Below are 21,198 nucleotides of genomic sequence, written 5' to 3'. Positions count from 1 at the left end.
TGTCGTAGCTGATATCATTTTATCCAAATAGCTCCCCGTTAGCTTTGGGGCTGCAGAGAGCTTTCCTGTTTTGTACGCTCGTGGCGCTCGTGTTTGGCCCTAGCCAGGCGTTTGGGTCCGTTTTGCTGTGTCCCTTGATTTATTCCCGGCCGACTTTGTGTTTAACGTCGTTGTCTCAGTTGCCGCTTTTCGTTGTTGATTACCCGGCTAGCCTGGCTGCGTACTGCATGTTTTTTGGTCGGCCAGAGTCGTGTCTTCCCGCGGAGGCTACGGCTACGTTTCATCGATAAGTATCTGTTAGCTCCCCGTTGGCGGCTCTCGGTGTGTTATTTTTGCCATTTAGCCCCTTTTTTCCGGCTCGCCCTTAGTTCTACCATTACTACATCCACCTCATCACAACACCTAGGCATTTTCCACATAAAAAACTACCAAATCTTAGCCTAATACACTTTTAACATCTTCGACTAATTAACACTTTAAACTTTATCGCAACTACCTCACTGGGGGGCTGATGTTTCTCCGATGATGTCAAACTTACACTAAAAAACAGAAAATATGTTCTAAAGAGCAACAGCACTAGAGACACACTCATGAAGTGGAAGCAAATGCATTTAATATTTCATATTATATTTACAATGAAAAAAAAACTGAAAGGTAGGCGTTGCAAAAACATTGGCCCCTGCTCTCTCAGCTCAGCCAATTTACTTCATAAGTTCCCATCAATCATCAAATTCAATTCATATCAAAATGGAGAAAGCAGGCCATCCCTCAAAACCTTTGGCCCACACAAGGACACAACTAAACCGAGAAGTAAACAAGAGTTGTATGATAACAATGGATGATCCAAAAGGCATACACAGATGGAGGTGTGACAATACGTATATAAGACAACTCTTAGTCGAACTCTGCACAAATCTGCCCAGGTAAGATCTTTAGAGATGATGGAAAGATGGATGGAGCCAAATACAGGGTGATTCTGAAAACCTGTTGGAGTCTGCAAGAGACATGAGAATGTGGTGTCGGTTTACTTTTCAACAAGACAACGACCCTAAACATGAAGCAAAATCTACAATATAATGGTTTAAAGCTAACAATATGAAGATGTTTTAAATGGCCAAGCCAAAGTCCTTTGTGGTAGATCTGAAAAATGCTGTGTACTATCAATTACCATCAAACCTTAAGGATATTAAGCTGTTTTGTAATGAAAAATGACCACATATTTAAGTTTCAATGTATTTAAAACTTATACAAACATACCCAAAGACTTGTAGCTTTAATCATAGCAAAAGGAGGCTGTACAAAGTATTAACTCAAAGGGGGCCAATATTTTTCCAACACCTACTTTTTATATTTGTATCTGTTATCACACCATCAAATGTTGAATTAATTGTTTTAACAATTGTGTCTCTCATGTTGTTGATCCTTAGAAAATGTTTTGAGTTTTTTATATATGTTTGAAGCCTGAAATAAGGCGATCTGTCAAAAGGTTTCTTGGGGAGCAAATAATTTTGCAGGACACTATAATTGCACTACTAAATTCTGAGGCATTAGCATATGACTACAGCGACTAGCGGCAGCAGACTTCATTTCAAGCTTCTCCTCAGCCAGACAAAAGCACCCAGTGATAGCGGCCGCAGCTAACGCACATCTGCTTCCGCCTTCCGTCCGTTCCCCGGCCAACGGCCGAGGTCGTCTATTGACGGTGAACGCGCTAGGGGCTCCCTCAGGATCCCTGGTGCCCCACAAGGGGTCCAATTCAAGGCAACCTTGTTGACTAATGCCTATCTCATGTGGATTCACAAAGTGATCCTCGCCACACTCAGGTGATCTGCAATCGGGCAGATTTCTCAACGGGGACAGTGTGGAAAGGGTCCAATTCCTCGGAACGCAGATCTCCGAGGACCTCAACACCGGGGCAGTGTTAAAGAAAGCCCAGCAACAACTCCACTACCTAAGAGTGATCAGGAGGAACAACCTGAAGGAGAAGCTGCAAGTCAAATTCTACAGCGCCACCAGAGAGAGCATCATAACGTTTTGCATCAAGGCGTGGCACGCAGGATACTCTGCAGTGAACGGAAAAGCCCTAGACAGGATTATAAACGTGGTCCAAAAGAACAAACCCCTGCCCAGCCTGGAGGACTTTGCCAGCTCTCACTACCTCAGCAGAGCCAAACACATCCTGAAGGACGCCTTACACCCCAGCAACCGCTTTTTTGAACTGTTACCTTCAGGCCGCCTGTTCAGGTTCCACACGGCCCGAATGATCAGACTGAGAGATGGCTTATTTCCCACAGCTATCAACACACTAAACCACAAGCACACAGCACACGTGGAACACAGTTTTAAATGCAATATCCCGTTTGTGTAGTTTTTTATTTTAGATGTGAACACTTTGGATTTTTCTATTTATTGTATTATATATATTTGTAAATTTTGCCAAATGCCGTGCAAATTTATTTTGTTATCGCAACACAATGATAATGAAGGAGGCTGACGTACTATTTTAAAAAACCAAAACCACTTTTCAACTTTTTTTTTTTTACCAATTTTATACAATTAAAGACTTCACCAGTGATTTAGGATCCAGTATCAGTACTGTTACACGCCACAGCCCGTCAAGGCCAGGACACGGCTTATCGCTGAAGACCATGCAAATCAGTACCATCTGTTTCACGAGGAGCAAACCCCTACTCAAAAAAACTGGAGAGGGATGAGCACCGCCAAGCTTGTACTTGCCCAAGACACACCACAGGAAGGACCGAGAACTATATCATACACTCAAACCCAAAAAAAACCCCTCTTTAACAAAGTGGCGTATTAATGTTTTTGTTTTTTGTTTTTACAAATAACTACAGTACTGTCAAATAAAAATAAACGGGGAGACTGTTTAGCCAATCAAAATGCAAAGCACAATGCACAATACATACAGTATACACAGGGTTGGGTAGGGTTACTTTAACTGGATTACTTTCAATTACTTTTGGATTACTCCAATACCAAATATGCTAATAAAAGACAAAAGAAACTAAATATCAATAAAATTATGACTTGCAACACGTGGTAAGCTTTCTCTCCTGGCTTTGATCTCTTTGATCTCCGGCAAAACTAACATGAATTGCGACAGAAACAAAATGAAAATAAATCCAAACAGCTTGCCAACATCATTTTTGCCGTTCCATGTATTCCGTTACTCCCCGAGCCTGCACAAAATTTAGTAATTTTTTCATATTTAGTTTATTTTGTCTTTTATTAGCATATTTGGTATTGGAGTAATCCAAAAGTAATTGAAAATAATCCAGTTAAAGTAACCCTACCCAACCCTGAGTATACATGAAGTAGCAAAACCATGAAAATTAAAGCGCATTATAGCAAGGGATAACTGTGATGGATGAATGTACCATTTGGGTTTGTCACTAATATTAAGACTTATTTCTAGTAAAATAAGAAAACTAATACTTACGTGCAGAAGTATCCACTTCAATAAATGTTACTAATTTTAAATGCTTTTTTTCATTGTACTATACAAAAGCTTTTAAAAAAATCCTATCCTATTACAATGCATAGTAAAACGTACCAAGTTCCCCCAGGAAGAAATATAAAAATACAGCAAAATATAATTGTAAAAAAAGATGGTATAGATAGACTGTGTCACTTATTGCGAGATACACAATAAGTAAACAAATCATAAAATGCATTTAACTTCAAAACGACAAATGTCAACATTGTTTTGTATTTTCAAAGCTGCTGCTTTGATATTAGCTCAGGAGGTAGAGCGCTCGTCTTGGGATCAAGAGGTCACAGGTTCGATTTCCGGCTCCTCTGAGTAATATGTGTCCTTGGGCATAACACTGACTCTCTAATGCCCCCGATAGCAGGTAGTTGCCTGCTATCGGTTAGTTAGTGTATTAAAGGGAAAAGTGTGAAGCTCATTGTAAAGCGCTTTGGGAGGTCTTCATTGACTTGAAAAGCGCTATATAAATGCAGACCATTTACATTTATCAGCAGATATTTTTTTTAATTGTACGCTTAAGTTGAATGAAAAAAATGAATATGTGGAATGGTGGCATAATTACTTACACAAGCCGCACCTGTATATAAGCCGCATGCGACCACATTAAAAAATGTAACACAAACACAAAATTAACCCAAACCCGACTTTAAGTCCCGCGATTGAAACTGAATGTCCTTCATTAAAGTACACAGTGCAAAATTCACAGCCGGTAAAATGAACAGAAAATTATACCGGTACTTAGGGTTTGATGCAGACCTGCAGAGTCCGGGTCCCGTTGAAAGTAATCCAAGGGAAAAAAGTGTATATTTCTAAAGGTAAGGGTCGGAAAAATATATATCCACTATTGTCCGCTGCGTACACAAACACGTCTCACCTTTACTCCACTTCCCGTCAGCCCCCGTTGTTCTGCCCCTTCTTTTTTATTCGCCCATGCAAAACATATCAGAATAAGTCTCTAAAATAAATAAATTACAAAAATATACATTTGCAAATACATATTATACATGGTTACACATATTTACAAAGAAAGACGGTACACCGAGGGAGTTTTTAAAGCTTTAATAATAATAATATAACTTTCATCCCAAACGGTGCCTGTGACAGGTAGCAACACACTAGCAACACGCTCGCAACACAGTAAACGGGTCTGTTAAAAAAACAGAGTACTTGTAAAAATCACCGTAAACCGTCCTTATCTTCCTCCTTAGAACTGAAGCCATCAAAGTCGTCTTCCTCAGTGTCGGAAAGAAACTTTGTCATATAGACGTCGTCCTACGCTCCCGCAGCCGGACTCGCGCTGTCACTGTCGCTTGAACTCTAATCCACTCCTGATTCTGTGCCCTCCTCTCAGTCATGCAGCAGACCAGCTTTTCGGAACCCGTTGGTGATGGTGGATTTTTTGATGTGCCTTTCTTTTTGCATTTTGCATGATGAGGGTATGTTTACGCTAATTTATTTCGTGCACAAGCCAAGAAGTTGCAGTCTTCTTCGGCACATATATTCCACCGGTCTAAATCTTACCTTTTGTACTCGAACGCCGCTGGCGGCCGTTAGAAAAATTACATAAATTGGCCGCATCACTGAATAAGCCGCAGGGTTGAACGTTTGGGAAAAAAGTAGCGGCTTTACGGTACTTTCACATTTTACAATTTTCGTACAGGAATTTTATTTTTTGGGGTAGACTGATCTTGTCTTTGTCATTTCGGCTGTAATCCGAATCGTCTCAGTCACTGCTAGCAGATGACAACGTGATTGTTGTTGTGGTATTGCATTCAGGCCATTACCAAATACAAGCCAACCACCGCCCCAGTGCAGGACACTAGCATGGACTTTCTGAATGACCTCAACAAATTCTTTGGAAGGTTCGAGGCACAAAACGGCACCGCTGCAGCGAAAGCGGTTCCAAATCAGGACGAAAGAGCACTCCACCTGGACTCAACCGACGTGAGAAAGACCCTGAGAGGGGTCAACACAAGGAAGGCTCCAGGCCCGGACAACATTCCGGGGCGGGTACTTAGGGAGTGCGCCGATCAGCTGGCTTGTGTACTAACAGACATTTTCAACACCTCGCTAGACCAAGCCAAAGTACCATCATGCTTCAAAATTGCCAACATCATCCCTGTGCCAAAAAAAACCCAGATCTTATCATTCAACGATTACCGGCCCGTTGCACTGACTCCTATCATAATGAAGTGCTTTGAGAGACTGGTTAAAGAGCACATCACCTCCAGTCTCCCCTCCTCATTCGACCCCTTTCAGTTTGCCTACCGGACAAACCGCTCCACCAGGGATGCCATCTCCTCTGCGCTTCACCTGAGCCTGACACACCTAGAGGAGAAGAACACCCATGTGCGGATGCTGTTCCTGGACTTCAGTTCAGCATTCAACACCATCATCCCACAACATCTGGTAGACAAAATGAGACTCCTGGGTTTCAACACCCCCTGCGGAACTGGCTGCTGGACTTCCTCAGTGACAGACCCCAATCAGTGCGGATAGGTCAGAACATCTCAGATGTCATCTACCTCAGCACGGGCTCCCCCCAAGGCTGTGTCCTGAGCCCCTTGCTGTTCACCTTGATGACACACGACTGCGTCCCTAGGTCCGCCACAAACCACATCGTGAAGTATGCTGACGACACAACAGTGGTGGGCCTCATCAGGGACGACAACGACCTGGCCTACAGAGAGGAGGTGGAGCAGTTGGTGGCCTAGTGCAGGGACAACAGCCTGGTCCTGAATGTTGACAAAACTAAAGAGATCATTGTCGACTTTAGGAAAAACCAGCCCAAACATGCCCCACTTTGCATCAACAACAAGGCTGTGGAGGTTGTCAGCAGTATCAAGTTCCTAGGGGTGCACATTACAAACAAACTCACCTGGTCCGTGAACACTGCATCACTGGTTAAGAGGGCACAGCAGCGCCTGTACTTCCTGCGGAGGATGAGGAGAGCCCACCTGCCCCCACCCTCCCTCATCACATTCTACAGGGGCACCATAGAGAGTATCCTGACCAGCTGTATCTCTGTGTGGTGTGGAGGCTGCAGCGCTACCGACTGGGGTAGTGTGAGGAGGGTAACGAGGACAGCAGAGAAAATAATCGGGACTACACTTCCCTCCATTCAGGACATTGGCCAGAAGCGCTGCCTATCCCATGCTAAGAACATTATCGGGGACCCCTCTCACCCCCATCATGGACTGTTCACTCTGCTAGCCTCTGGGAAGAGGTACTGCAGTGTGCGGTGCAGGACCACCAGGTTCCGCAGTAGTCTAGTCCCCCTGGCCATTAGACTGTTAAATGGTCAATCTAACATATAGTTAACCTAAATCTTAACGGCTGCTAATCTGACTTTTTGCACTACTGGCAGTTCTTTATAGCTTGCCACTCCTTGCACATTTGCTCTCTGCACTATTGTACTTACAGCGTTATTGTTACAGTGTTAATGTTACTGTTTACCTGACTTGTTAACCTGAATGCCCATTTTGCACATCTGGTTAGCTACTCCTCTTGCACTATCGGCACTATGGTAAAATACTATACGTAGCCATAATACAATACAACTTTTACTTATATCTGTACATTCGAGGAAACTGTGCGGGTCAGATGTATCGACATTTCGTTCTGTATACACGTGTACTAGAATGACAATAAAGTAGATCTGAATCTGAATCTGAATTCTACATAGTCAGTCTTGTTGTGAGAAAATGGGTGCCGCATTGTGTTTGTAAGGTTTACTATCGCATAATAAGGGAACTTTAATCATAAAATAAAGGGAGAGGAAGGGTTGGCCGAGGTTGACGGGTATTTATCAGTTTAAATGTGATACGAATTATGGTACACAATTCTCAGGAATTAAATGGAATAATATGCAATGGTTAAAATACATTGGAGCAAACTACAATCATGCCAATGATATTGGTAAAAAAATATGTACAATGCATTGATTGTATTATTTCAGTGATATTGCAAAATATGAAATTAAATTATATAACCTCAAGAGATTATAAAACATTGAACATAATGATTTGATGAATTATTTTAAAGGATTTTATAATAAATAACGTATTGATACATGTGGGGCTGTTTTGAAGAGGTACTAAATAATAAATTATTAGTTTGAAGAATGTAGAATGGGCCTAGTGAAAATTTGCCATGAAAACTATGATTTAAGTTGGAGGAGGGAAATATCTAAAACACCCCAGGGAAAGGGGCCCAAAGAACTAATGTTGATTCAATCGGGAAAATCATCCATAAAATGTGATTCAGCCGTGTTGCGTCATCCACAATTATAGGCGATGGACCGTCAATGCCACACATTTGGTGAAATTCGATCTGCAACCTCAGTGGAAGTAAATCAAGGCTTAAAACATACTTTTATTCAATAGCTTATGGCTGATGTTGACCTCAGGAAGCTGTCAACTGAACATTGTGTTTTTCCTATATTTCATGCTGATGATGTCTCTGTATTATCTGTACAGTCCTTTGAGACTCCTTGTGATTAAGGGCTATAAAAATAAACATGACTTGACTTGCTGCCGTTGCCAGTTTTGCAAAGTGGAGCCCAACAAAACAACATTATGTGGCTTAAGTAATTTGCTGCAAGACAATTCAGCCAACATTAGTAACCTACCCTACATATTATAATCCCAGAGGACAAGGGATCAACACATGTACTGTATTCACAAACAATGGGGAAACATGGTTTGCATCTTTGGCATTGAATGTGTCAACTGGTATTTTAACAGTTGAGTGAATGCAGTTTTACACTTGAACCACTCACCACTCCCTCTAGCGGGGAGATCAATTGTTCTGCATTAGAGGTAAGATTTTGGGCGCAGTCCCAAACCGGACCTGGATTCGGGCTAAAATGTCAAGCATTAAGTTGGGGTGGGCCGGAATTCTATCTCACTGCTTTTTGGTGGTTTGTTTGTTTTCTTTGTAGATGATCTGCACACCATGGATTTACTTTTACTCAAGCCATTATTTAAATGACTTATTTTTACTTCTACTTCAGTAATATTTTTCTGAAGTAACAGAACTTTTACTTGAGTAACAACTTATATTACAGACGCTGCCCTACTTACAATCATTGGAGTTACGAACAACGGTACGTATGAACATTTTTCGGGATGTCGCAAAGTATCCAGACATTGCTGTAAGTTAGATTTTGTATTGTGTGCACCTTTTCCGAGTAGAGGACAGTACTGTAGTGCTTCCTTCCGCTGTGTGGCACTGTGAGAGGTCACCCAGAATCCACAATATGGAAGCTTGATGCAGTTGCGAAAATGGTTGTATCGCTTTTTTCGTCCACTTTTTACCACAGAAGAGGGTGTCGCTTAAATCTTCCAAAAGTAAGTAAAACTTAACTTTATTTATCTTTACAGTCAAGTCAAGTTATGTTTATTTGTGACACCCTTAATCACAAGGAGTCTCAAAGGGCTTCACAGACCACAGAATGTCAATGCCTAATGTGTATCTTTGTTTTTCAGTACTATGCTTTATCATTAAGTCTGCTATGTAACGATATAAAGGACATTTTATTAAACATTTTTCTGTTTCAAAACAATACAGGTTATTTATACAAGCCTTAAACATACTTATATAAACCTTAAACATACATTTCATACAACATATAGAACTGAGGCAACTTAAAAACAAATTCACGATCGTATGTTTTTTTTTGGGGGGGGAAGGTTCCCTGATTTTTACTTAGATGATCAAAACCCCCAAAGCAACCTGTTGATACACTTTATGATGAAAACCCACACAACAAACTGTAAACACCCTGAAACATCAGCAGAGCACCAAGAGCAATTCAATTGGGTGAGCAGAAGGAATTAGAGCTAGAACCAGAACAAATGGTAGACCCAATCGCATAACGTTTCACACAAAGGTTTATTGGGATATCGTGGAAACAAACACCAGCGATCTGGTGCTCGCTGGACAGGGGAAACAAGCAGCTCAAGGGATCGGAGCGTGATCGGAATGCGGAAGTGGATTTGCTGGGGCGTGAGATCGGAGCATGGTCGAACGGGCAAAACGGGTCGATAGCCGGAGCGGGAGATTATAACATGGTCGGTGGTCAAAAACGGGTAAATAGCCGGAGACAAACGGGAAATCAGGAACAGACGAGTAAGATACAGATGAAAACGGGACCGACGGAAGCCAAAGAGTCTAAGTGCTTGCCTTGCATATGCAGAGGTTCGCTGACGGACTGACCAGGAGTGACTGGAGTACTGTGTATGAATAGGAGGGGGATCAATCAGCCAACCAGCAGCAGCTGGCGCCAAACTAATGGGCACAGGTGAGTGCATGAGTAATCATGACACATATGGGACACAGGTTCTGGCATTATTATTATTATTTCATAGATTCGATCAAATATTAAAACGTCACACAGTGAAAAATAAAGTGCTGAAACCCTAGCTTTTGTCTGGAGAGCAGGTTTGGTGGTTTTGTTGATTTTTTTCAAAAATATTTTTGCTTTTATGGCTCTTTGGGTCAAAAAGGTTCCCAACCCCTGGGGCTAGACCACAGGTGTCAAACAGGCGGCCCGCGGGCCAAATCAGGCCCGCTAAGGGATTGAATCCGGCCCGCGAGATAACAACCAGAGAAGCGCAAGAAAAAAACAAGCTGCACTTGATGTTGCCAAAGCCAGGTGCCTCAAACAAAGACACTGTTCTTGTAGTTATCTCTCTCTCTCTCTCTCTCTCTCTCTCTCTCTCTCTCTCTCTCTCTCTCTCTCTCTCTCTCTCTCTCTCTCTCTCTCTCTCTCTCTCACGCTCTCTCTCTCTCTCTCTCTTCCACCCCTATTCTTCCACTCTCTGTCTCTGTCTCTTTCACTCTCCATGTCTCTCTTTTTCTCTTCCTTTGTTGCTCTTTGTCTCTTTCTCTCTCTGTGTCTTTTTAACGTATTTTGCTCTAATTTCCTTTTATTCCTTTTCTCTCTTTTCTCTTTCTCTCTTCCCACCCTCTGCGCTTTCTTTTCTCTTCTCTTCTTCTTTTTTTCTATTTCTCTTTGGATTTCTTTCTTCCTCTCCCTTTCTTTCCCCCTCTCTCATGACTTCTCTTTTTATCTCTTTTGTTTCTCACGCTCTCTCTCTCTCTCTCTCTCTCTCTTTCTCTTTCTTTGTCTCGCCCTCTCTCCTTTTCCCTCCCTCTTTCTCTTTCTTTGTCTCGCCCTCTCTCCTTTTCCCTCCCTCTTTCTCTTATTTCTTTATCTCTCTTTTTCTTCCTCTTTAATCTACTAGTCCGGCCCCCGACAGAATGTTTGTTCTACCGTGTGGCCCCCGAGTTAAAATGAGTTTGACAACCCTGGGCTAGACTGTATTTGCAATGCAAAAGTAACACCAATAAAGTAGGCATGTTGACCTGAAAACAAATAAAAAATAATAATAATAGAAATTAAGAACTAAAAGATTTGCAGACCATGTTTAACCTAAAAAACACACAACTTGTTTTTAAGCAAATAATCCTTACAATTGGATTGGTTTGGCTGAACAACATTGGCACGAAAAAAAGTCTTATCCATAGAACTTCACACCAATGATTCTCTATGAATAATAATGGCAGCTACCCCTCCCTCAAGAAATTATTTTCAAAGAGGTGTTAACGGGCAATTATCTACTTTCTCTGTTTTCTTTAGTATAGAGTGAAGTCATAAAATTATACATATTTGTCAATGTAAATTAAAAAAAAAAACAGCCCTTTGAAACTCCTTGTGACAAAGGGCTATATAAATAAACGCGACTTGACTTGCAAATAAATCCATTTTGTTATACTCGTTTGAACAGAAATTCCAAACTTTATTTTAAATAGGTTTCTAAATTTTAACCTGTTTTTTTAAACAAATCTACAGTTAAAAAGCAAATTCTCGTGATTCATTTTCGATTTTGTACAAATAGGTCTATTCTGTTATATTAAGTTGAACAAAATTTCCCAAATTTCTCTGAAATAGGGTTTTGTCCTTTTAAAACTTTAAAAATCAAAAACAAATATACAGTTAAAAAGCAATTTCTCGTAATTCTTTTTAGATTTGGTACACAAAATCCACTAGGGTTTGAGGATAAACAGATTGGAATTTGGTGCTTTAAGAGAAAGGTCAAAGAGGCAAAGGAAGAAGATGAGCGGATTTGGCACACATGGCAGCAAGGATTTAAGGATAAACTTGGGCATGAAATTACAATTTGCAGGCTAACCATACTGTAAGTGTATTCGTCTTTACAAAATCCACATTGTTAGGTACACCAGAAGGATATAATACTATCATTTTAGTTTCACAAACACTGAAGATGAAACATTTGTGCGGAAATATCCTTTTCACATATCACTGCCACATTAATGCAATTTGTTAGTTGAACTGGCCAAATTCAAGCACTTTTTAAGGACGTTGAAAGACAAACCTCCAATTTCTCCAGGACCCTAAGAAGTAGAAAACCGGTGCGAATGATGTATTATGCAGATTCACAAATATGTTTGTAATTTACATATGCATTTTTTAATTTTACATGTGCATTTATCAACATTTTTAGATCTTGAGTAAATCGCAAATACATTTGTGGATCTGGACAACATGTCTGCAATTTTTTTAGATGAATCTCTCCCCACATACAGAAGGTGTTGGAAATTATTTAGTTTGCATTTTCATCTGCAGGAAGCTTTTAACACATGCAATTTAAAACTTAGAAACGCTACGATTTTTTGCATGGACTACAATGAATGTCCATAATTGATACGTAATCATTGCACAGATACACATTCCATAATGCTCTTAAGGTGTAGTATGCACCTGTCCTCTTGGGCGTGACCTGTATGGTGCAATGGCGCGTCATAGAACAACGCCATAAAACCTAATACCAGCTGCCGATAATCACGAGGGAAAACACAATGACAAAGTGAAGCCAGAGAGCTATGTTGGTGTCATTTTTAGGCAGACTTGTTTTATTTTTATTCATTTAATGCAAGGTATATTGAGTCAGACTGCTGAGAAAAATGCAGACAATTTCGAGCATTTACAAGCACGTCACCCAAAATTCAAGCACTTTCCAAACTTCAAAAACACAACAATAAAATTCCAGCATTTCAAAGATTTCAAGCAACTGCATTAACCCTGAATCTTACATCTACCTAGAAGAGTAAAGAAAATTACATGAATGAATTTTTATTGTTTCATGGGGCGGCAGTAGCTCAAGAGGTAGAGCGCTCGTCTTGGGATCAAGAGATCGCAGTGAGAGTATCTTGAGATGTAGGTTTGGTTTTGTCATTAGTTTGAAACCAAATCACAACCAAACACACATAAATCTTTTGAAAAATAGGGGAAAGGCAGAGGCAAACATGTTGGTCCTATGCATCAGCGCTTCAGCAGTGAGCGTGGTTTAATCCTTTCTGCACTACTATATGAACGAGAAGTTGATCAATTTATCACATAATATTGATGAAGACAAAACAATGATTGTTCGATATTGGTGGGTACACGTCAACTCATTCCATGACAAATCTAGACCCTTGAGTGAGTCTATATTGTAACCCGCACTAGAATACAATTGCCATGCCAAGATGTCTGAGTCATGCAGTTTATACTGCAGTAATACAAACGTTATGTACTTGAATAGATACTGGTTAGCAGAGTGGGATGCTCATCTTACACAGCTCTGCTCTCAGTGAAAAGTAGAAAAAGGAAAGAAAAAAGCAATTAAACATCACAAGACACTTGTTCAGATTTTACTAAACAAAATTGCTTTTTACATCCTCAACAGATGTGCAAACTTTTAGGACAGATCTGCAAGAGTCCTAAAATGACCAAATCCAAAAGGGGGGATTTTGCATTTTTGGTACGACGTGCTAGGATGAAAGTGGAGCTAAATGGAACAAGCCACATGGGTTCTGGAATACTCATGAGTAAAAGAACCCCGCTGAATATTTAATGCTTAAGAGCAGACTTTGAAGTTTGACTTTGAGGGCCATGTTTTAGTCAGGAGGGACTTAAGCAATAAGATATTTTGTTCCTTGCTTCCTTCCTACTGTACTCCCTTTTCATTGAACAGTACTTGGCCCATTGGCCTTACATTAAGTGTAGCCACTAACAGGCAATTATACGATCTTTTATGATCAATTACATGTATCCAGTCCAGAATTCTTATATTAGGTACCCTCAGGCGCTTGTATTGTTAGTAACAACAGAGCGATGGTATCTGTAAAAATGATCCATTCACTGTATGCATGCAATGTGAAAATGGATCTCTGGCTTTTGTCTGCCTGTCTCAACCCATCTAAAAGTTGCTAAAGAAAACACAAAAGAAATCAGCAGTACATTACCAAATGATTATTAACCTTACAACATGTAATGCATGCAAATTTAATGTTTTTAGCAATCATTTTTAAACTATAATTAGAGCAGAACATTCTGTAATGTTTTTTATGGTGGCCTCAATTCCCAGAATTTGATTGTGATGCTTGACTGACTTAAATATCTATCCAAATTATTTTTGTATCCTTTTCACACCAGTAGAAAACAAATACAACTACCTAAGATATACAGTATTCCACAAAACTGATTACACCATCACATTTCTGCCGATATTTAATCATAATGTTTAATTGAACAACACTGAAGAGATATCCCTTTGATGCAATGAAAGGTAGTCTGTTTGAAGCAATGACAGTGTAAATGTATTTCCCCCCTTAAAAAACTCATAATATAGCCATTAGTAGCTAAACCCTGGTAACAAAAGTGATTACACCCTAAAGTAAATGTTCTTGATGTTCAATATGTTGTGTGTCCAATATGATATTGTAAAACCACCTTAAACCTCCTGGCCATTGATTTCACCAGAGCCTCACAAATTGCCACTGGGATGCTCTTCCACCCCTCCATGACAACATGACTTAGCTGGGGGATATTCAAGATCCTGTGCTTCCCCATTTTCCGCTTGACAATGTCCCGTGGATTTAGATCTGGAGACATACTTGCCCGGTTCATACGGTTTACCCTTAGCCCCTTTTGAAAAGCCTCGGTCATCTAAAAAAGTGTATTTGAAGTGATTGTCAGGCAGGAACATTGCCCTGCCACACAGTTTCTGGAGGAAGGGTGTCATTATCTGCTCCAGGATTCCATAGTAGATTATTGAGTTTGTGTTTCCCTTAGTGCAATGACACTCCCCAATTCCAGTTGCACTCATGCAACCCCAAACCATGACATTCCCAACACCATGCTTGACTTAAAGCACGACAAAAACATGTTTGTACTTCTCGCCTGGTTTCCGCCACACATGTTTTACACCATCTGAGCCAGGAAAAAATAATCATCAGACCAGATATATACAGTCTTTCCAGTGAGGCATGGTCTTTGTTGACATACTCTTTTCACTGTGTCAAAGTGATGTTTCTTCAGTGATGTTACATTAAGCATTCTATTAAAATCTCTGCAGTAATGTAAGGTTTGTACTCACTTTTGTGACATACTGCAAGTTACGAACTACAGTACACACAGTTGTCAACGTGTACGATTTTATCGTACTTTATACAATATTTTGCTAAAATACTTCAATATGATCATATGAATCAAAAAAATACAATGTTCAATTAATAAACAACTTTTTGCCTACCTTATATAAAAATAATTTAATTCAATTAAACATAATTTTATCTGCCATTGTTAACAAAATATCGCTCATACGCATTGGTTTGTACCCGAGATTAGTTTAGGCCTAGATTTGGACGCAGTGTAAATATTGCAGAATCACAGACTAAAAAAAAAAGAAAAATAGTAGGTCTGCTAATTGTAAAACAAGTATCTTGAGAAATGGAGTAAATTTATTGAAATGGCAGGAAGAGTAAAAGCGCCTTGCAGTCCTTGAAAGACTATTTTACATAATGGAACTTGCAGCACCTTCAATGCTGTTCTACAGCAAGTATTTTGTTTACAAATATTTATTAAAATTTCCATAGACAAAAACTAATCTGTCAGACAGACAGACGACAGACAATGAAATTTTTGTTTACACTGTGTCTTTTGAACCTTTATGAATATATAAATATATATATATATATTTATTCAGGGCAGCACGGCGGTGCAGTGGTTAGTGCGTGTGCGGCACAGTTCTGAGGTCATGAGATGACATTCCAAAAACATGCATGTTAGGTTAATTGGTCGGTCCAAATTGTCCCTAGGTGTGAATGAGCGAGTGAGTTGTCTGTCTCTGTGTGCCCTGTGACTGGCTGGCAACCAGTTCTGGGTGTCCCCTGCCCACTGCCCGAAAATAGCTGGGATGGGCTCCAGCACCCCAGCGACCCTACTGAGGATAAGTGGTGCAGATAATGGATGGATGGATATATTGATTTATTCATTTATTTATTCGTGTATATATATATATATAAATAATACAAAGGACATTTGACATCACATTTTACCTAAATCTTGAGTTTAATCAATACCTATGTCAGACGCTGATAACATTATTACACCAATTTTTTTTTTTTTTAATTTTTTTTTTACAGAAATACCTTCAAATTACAACAAAATATTTTCCAGATCATTCAAATAAAAGGCAGCAGATGCCAGTATATATTGGCCACTATCACAAATACCGGTACCCAATACCTTAAAAAAGTCTGGTATCTGTAGTCACCTATCCCTAATTTCCAATTTCCTCATATGTAAGGGACGTTTACTGACTTGCATTTGTGTGATTGTGTCGTTACTTCATTGCATCATGGGAAAAATCCCATTTGCTCAAATATTTACCAAATGACGTTGCTATTCTCTCTTTTTGTCATTGTACTCTAGCTTCATGATTGAAAACTGGCTGTAAGGACAAATGTTGTATTACCACAGCACCAAAACCATTGTGATTGAGAGTGGGAGCCTTGAAAGGAAAATCTAAGACTTTTCCACATGTTTGCTCTCTGCCCAACAACAGGAGATGAAATGTATTCCTGCAGCGCCACGGTCAATACAAAATTGCTTGGTGATGTCGCAATTTACACAAGAGACTGGAGGCGAGTTGATGTAGGCAACACACAGATGAAAGCTAATTAAGCCCCTATGGCATTATCTTGAGATGATGAATTTAAAAAGCGCTATAAATGTTCACTTGTTTAATCATACAAATCAAACCACTGTACATGTCTTTATCCTTTCATTTATGACTACAATAGTTCCAGTTAGGATCGCACGAGAGCAATTGCTCACATTTGCCTTTAACAAATATTGAGAGCAGCGTTTGGCAACTATTTGGAGTTGAGGGATGCATTGGGTCAACAAATTAGACCAAGGGGCCGATCCAGGAGACCTATCCAATTTTTCATTTAGGAATAAATATACATGCAGTTATATTTCTTTATATTTGTTTTTAAATAGATGTGTTGAATAGATTTGTTTTTAAATTCTCACAATCAAAGCAAAATAATGAATTAGGTCCCTGTTTTAATCACTGTATTTGACATTTAGATTTTTAAGTCGAGACCGGGTGGAGACATATGTTGGCCTGGAGAAGAATGGGCGCCACCAGGCTGTACTGTCCCAGGACACAACACAGGAAATGGTGCCCCTATGACCCAAGTAGTTAAGAGTTCAGACCCAACCAACCAACCCAACAGTATTACTGTAGTTTTATATTTCAGTATTTTGTAGTATTTTTGTAGGATCTTCATATGATTTTTGTAGTATTTTTTGTGTATTTCCACAGAAGATTTTTTGTAGTATAGCTGTGGTATGTTTGTAGTATTTAGGCTGTGATTTTGTATGGGCCTGTTTAGAACCTTCACTCATAAACACTGGTGTACTACCCACTTTACTTTTTTTATGGTACTTTGACGCCAACATGTAGGCGTTAGGGAAAACTGCATTTGCCTCCAGGTACAAGTCATTTTGACCAACGTTTTTGTCATAAATAAGTAAGGTGCGAGCTAAGTTCTTTTGTAAAAATGACAGAAAATACTGCAAACAAGGATATCAATATAGAGAAAAGGAAGTGCGTGCACTTACTTGCATAGCTCTGCCCATCCTAACGCTCACCCAATCAAATTGCTGTTCATTATGAAGTCCTTGGGCAGATTTCATACAGGCTGACCCCACAGGCTAGCTAAATTCTGTTTGGATTCAAACTCTGACCTAAAAACACTGGTAGGAGTGTAAACAAATAGATAAAATATATCATGAAAAGTACGACATATGGAGAATAAATGTAAACATGTATACACGTAGGAAAAGACGCGCCTCGGCCGAGTCATACCTAAGACTTATAACATTGGTAAAATGGCGGCGCCCTCTGTTGGCTGCGGCTGCATCGGCTCGCTACAACGGGTCAGGTGTATCGACATTTCGTTCTGTGTACATTGTTACACAGAATGACAATACAAAGGAAATTATTATTATTATTATTATTATTTAAAATGGAATTGACATTTGTTACAACTATGATAATGATGGCTGGTTATTTTAGGCCAGCAGAGAAGGAATTGCTGGGCTCGACGGCCCACCATTGATATAGTTTCTCTCACACACACACTCACACACACTTACACAATATGCTATGAAATAATATAAGTCCAAGTGTCAGTCCAATAGAGATCATCCATAAAACATGATTCGGATAAGCAAATGTCACACTGGCTGAAACATTGTTCCAATGTCCCAGAGTCCCACTCAAGCTTTGAGATTGACTCCCTGAATAGAACAGAATTCTACTGTGTGCTCCTTATCAGATTGCTGCCTCCTCTGCATCTTAAAACTTGGATTTTTTTTTTTTGTCCATCACGTGTCAGAAATCTTTATACATGAGCCCTACATTGAATATACAATGTGAGTTGTCTGAGTTGAGTTAATGAAGAGTAAATAATCGAACAAGGGATGACTTTTCTACCTCAGGGTGTTCTTTTAACATCCAGGTTGTGACATCCAAATTGTGAAACGTGTAAAAAAAAATAATAATAATAACAATAACGATGTTGCCCATAAGGCAATTTCTTTTTACATACATATTTTCAGCAATTCATACAAGGGCTTTATGGGGTGGTATATGTTTTCTTTGCGGAAAGAAGAATCAGAGAAGGCCGAGACTCCATGCGGCCAAATTCCAGGGCACGCCAAATGTCCTCAAAGGTAAACCAAGCAAAGATTTCACAACAAACTGTTTTTGGTGCAGGGGCAAAAAACATTTAACTTTTGACATGCTATTAAAGAATTACCGGTTTTCCAATCAAGTTGATTGTTTTAACACTGAGTTTTTGATTCATTTGTTGCCTATAAATTTTTCCTTTCGACTGATCAAACGATAATCATCATTGACTGCAAATCAATGTTTTGGAGTAATTTTTTCATTGTGTTCTCTTTGTTTGTGTGTTGTTTAAGTTTCTTCTGTAGATTGGTAAAATAAAACTCCATAAATCCAAGGTGTGTGTCTTCATTAAAGTGTATTGAACTATCAAGAACAGTAAAAGAAATTCACTTAAAATTGCTATGTAGCCAATCCTTCAAATTGTGTGACTGTTTCACTGTTACAACTATCTGCAAAACAAATATGGTGCTCCAAAAAGGTGAGACGAGTTTTGAAAATAATAAAATCTCTCCTTATTTTAATAGATCAATCCATTATTTGTTCAAATAATTTATTTACCTCCCAATTATTGCTACATGGTAGTTTACGTCATTTGATGTTTTCCTCAAAAGTGGAAAGTAGAATATTTTCTGGATTAAGTATGTGTTAACAATGCCCAACTGAGTTCAAACAGCCTTCATAAAAAAAAAAGTCCACAGCGCCTATTGGCTTTTATGTTACTTTTACCAATGCTGTTCCGGGACTCGCAACATATTAGGTTGGAGGAAAGAGGAGGACAAGGGGGGAGGTTGTAGAATGACTTTATGATTGTCACCAAATTTTTTTAGAGTAGCAAGAAAATGGTAAAAGTAAGAAAAGGCGTGTTTCAAATACAGTCCAAACGCCAAGACAAACTCCGCAAAAGAGAGTTTATTTGAGCGGATCTAAAATATGCATGAACTGACTGAAGCTGAAGCTGCATTTATGAGTTTGAGCCAAGGGATGGCGCCAGAAGGCAACATATTTGCAAATTCCGAACAGTGTCTTTAAACAAGGAACTATGACCAGTCCCTGTTTGAAAAATTCAGCTAAAACAAAAATTGTTGCCTTGGGGTTTGAACAATTATCCAGTGTATTGCTTGTAATTGTCTGGATTAGAAAACATTGCATTTAATTAGTGTAATCTTCCAATTTCACAAATTTCAAATTAGTGCTAAAACATATTTTTTTTTTTTTTTATGTGATTCAATAAATTTTAAAACATGGTAAACATAAAAAGGACATTCATCTTTTTTTTAATAACTTGCTGTATTCCATAAGAAAAAAAGATGATGCAATGTGGACACAAATATTCCTTCATTTTCTATTAGGACATTGCTCGTATCCATAGGCAACAGACGGTAGAGTATTATAAGTGGTGACTCAGTGGATGAGTCAAATTGACCGACTTACCATGAGTGGTCTTAATGTGAAATGTTAAAAAAAAAATGTACGGGCTGCAACAAGGAATCGATGAAATTGATTAAAATTTATAATTACAAGCTTTGGCAACGGATTTCATCCTCGATTCCATGTGTCGCAAGATTTATACTCCACTTAGCATGTTAAATCAATGGGGATTGAATTTCGTCATGAGGACATGATTGCAGTACCCCTTTGATCCAGCTGAGGGCAACTCAAGACCACATTTTGAATTGAATTAAATTTAATTGTCTTGTCATTTGATATCAACGTTATGAAACAGTGTATGAAAGTATTACATGGAATTCGAGGGTAAATAAGTGATAAAGACTTTAAAGAGAAAATAAGAGGGTCAGGATAAATAACAAAAAATAATTAAAAAGTAGCGCTAAGCTATAATCATAGTGCAACGAAGAGAATAGTGCATCTTAACAATACTGCAATGAAAAGTAGCACAATAACATTTAGCAGCAACAACAAAAAAATTCAAATAAGTCAAAAGAAAAATATTTTCACAGTTTTGCACGCTTGTTCACGGTGGTGAATGCCTTCGGGAAGAAACTGTCTCTGAGCCTGTTAGTCGTAAGTTTTAAGTGACCTGTAGTGTCTACCAGACAAGAACAGGTCAAAGAGGTGGTGGCGAAGAGTGAGAAGAATCTTTTATAATTTTGTTGCACAACATCCCCTGGATCGTGTAATAAAAGTCTGTAGTTTGCAATAGTCTTTGTTCAGTGCAGCCCTTTGAGATTAAGGGCTATACGAATAAATATGAAACTGGTTTACTTTACTTTAACTGTCTAGTGAATGCCATTTTACACCTGAACCAACTTACTATGCTATATAAACACAACATTGCCCTACCGCAGCCAGAGAGAGCATTTAGTTTACATTTATTGCAAAAATCAAAACTTTGGACCTATAGACTCGCTTCTTGCTTTGACATACTCAGAAATGTATGGGTGGCTGGCTTATATGCCCAATGGGCCGGATCCGGCCTGCGGGCGGTATGTTTGACATGCCTATGTTAAAAAGTTTCTCCACATCTATGTTTGACATGAATTGCGTGCGTAAAAGAGCTTATATAGTATTTTATTGCAAAACTTCCTGTTTTTTTCCATTCTTTAACATTTGTTGGTGAAATAGTGAAGAGACAGTCAATGAAGACTTCCCAAAACGTGTGCTTCACATTTC

The 21,198-nt window shown here is 39.1% G+C and overlaps 1 protein-coding gene and 1 long non-coding RNA gene across 3 annotated transcripts in view; both read right to left on the bottom strand.

Moving 5' to 3' along the window:
- The window catches only part of tub (TUB bipartite transcription factor), a 110,336-nt gene that overhangs the window by 53,275 nt on the left and 35,863 nt on the right, over positions 1 to 21,198 (bottom strand). The gene's annotated exons all lie outside the window — the stretch shown is intronic.
- Positions 597 to 17,621, bottom strand: LOC148367443 (uncharacterized). Its single transcript, XR_015850311.1, has 2 exons — positions 17,496 to 17,621; positions 597 to 994 (listed from the first exon to the last, which is right to left on the bottom strand). It is a non-coding gene; the product is annotated as an uncharacterized LOC148367443 (long non-coding RNA).

This window comes from Urocampus carinirostris, chromosome 4 (genome assembly GCF_059441175.1).
Source record: "Urocampus carinirostris isolate Australia breed hairy pipefish chromosome 4, RoL_Ucar_1.0, whole genome shotgun sequence".
Classification (NCBI taxonomy): domain Eukaryota; kingdom Metazoa; phylum Chordata; class Actinopteri; order Syngnathiformes; family Syngnathidae; genus Urocampus; species Urocampus carinirostris.
Note: the sequence above shows the minus strand (reverse complement) of the source record. Positions and strands in the feature narration are given on the sequence as shown.